Raw genomic sequence first — 1515 nt, forward strand, 5'->3', positions numbered from 1 at the left:
TTTAATTATTTAATATTATTGAATATTTATGTCTTATTAATAGAATTTATTAGCTTATTTAATTTATTTGCTTATCACATTCAAAAATAATCTTTTTCATCATGAACTTAATGGATTCGTATCATATTACAGAAGTACAGAAGAGTCAACATATTAAATCGGATGATAGTCCAAGAAAGAAAAAAATGCGTTTGAAAATCAAGAGAATACAGGCACAAAATAAAACGCTACGTGTAGCAGTGCGAAGACTTTGTCTGGAAAAAAAGAAAACTAAGAAAGTAAAAATTAAAAAAGATAAGAAATATAAGCATTTGAAAGAATTAGGCCGTAATTAAAAATTATTGTCCGAAAATTTTAGTAGAATACTAATAGCACAAGTTGATGCACAATTTAAAAGTAAACGTGGCAGAAGATGATCCCGAATTTAAAAAATTTGCTTTATCTTTGTATTTTTTAAGTCCACGAACTTATCGAGAATTGCAAAAATCTATTGCATTGCCTTCTGTACGTTCTTTAAATTAATTTTGATAAAAGGATGAAATATTGTACCGGATATAAATGATAAAATTTTTGAAGCAATGAAATTAAAATTAAATTCTTTATTAGAACGTCATTGTATATTATGTGTAAATGAGTTTAAAAAGTCACTTGTTTTATAATATATCAAGAAATGAAATTATTTGATTCGAGAACACTGGTGGTAAAAAATCATGTATATCTGCAAAAAGTGTTTAGTTAGTATATAATGGCGTAGCTTTGCAAGTGAATGGAAACTGCCCGTTTGCTTCTATAGAGACTACATGCCATAGTAATGTATTAAAAAATCTTTTATTTGATATATAATTACTTATAATTAAGTTACGAAATTATGATGCATGCATTAATTACAAATATGGATTCAAACTTTATATCTCGTAATTTAAGAATCTCGCCACAAAATTCTACTTTTTTAGTTAACAATGAAAGAGTAGTTTACATTTTTGATATCATACTTAATAAAAACAACTCGCAATAATTTATTGAAATAAAATTTTAAAATTAATAATAAAATAGCTTCTCGGGATTACATTGTACAATTTTATAAACGAAAACAGCAATAGATAAAAGCAATTCTTAAATTATCAATGAATCATATTGAGCTAAATAATTTTTCAAAAGTGAAAATAAAGTATGTATAATATTCACTAATCATGTAATTGCAGGAATGTGTACACAAATGTCTTCTGATTTTCTTCCAACTGAAGCAGTTGCAACTTTTAATTATTATTAGGTTTTTCTTTCTCTGATTTGTATCGAGGTGGATGGAGTATACAAAGCAATGAAAGAATTATCCAATAAAAATGAATTTTCTATGTTCTTCTCTTTCTTTGGTTTGTATTTATGTATTATTATAAAAATAAATTGTTATTTTAGTTTGAAGATGAGTATCTTTATTCTATTTATTAACGAAATATTTATTTGTAACATTTTAATACTTTTTACAAGAATAAAAAATATATCTTTATATATATATAT

This window comes from Atta colombica, unplaced genomic scaffold (assembly GCF_001594045.1).
Source record: "Atta colombica isolate Treedump-2 unplaced genomic scaffold, Acol1.0 scaffold220, whole genome shotgun sequence".
Lineage (NCBI taxonomy): Eukaryota > Metazoa > Arthropoda > Insecta > Hymenoptera > Formicidae > Atta > Atta colombica.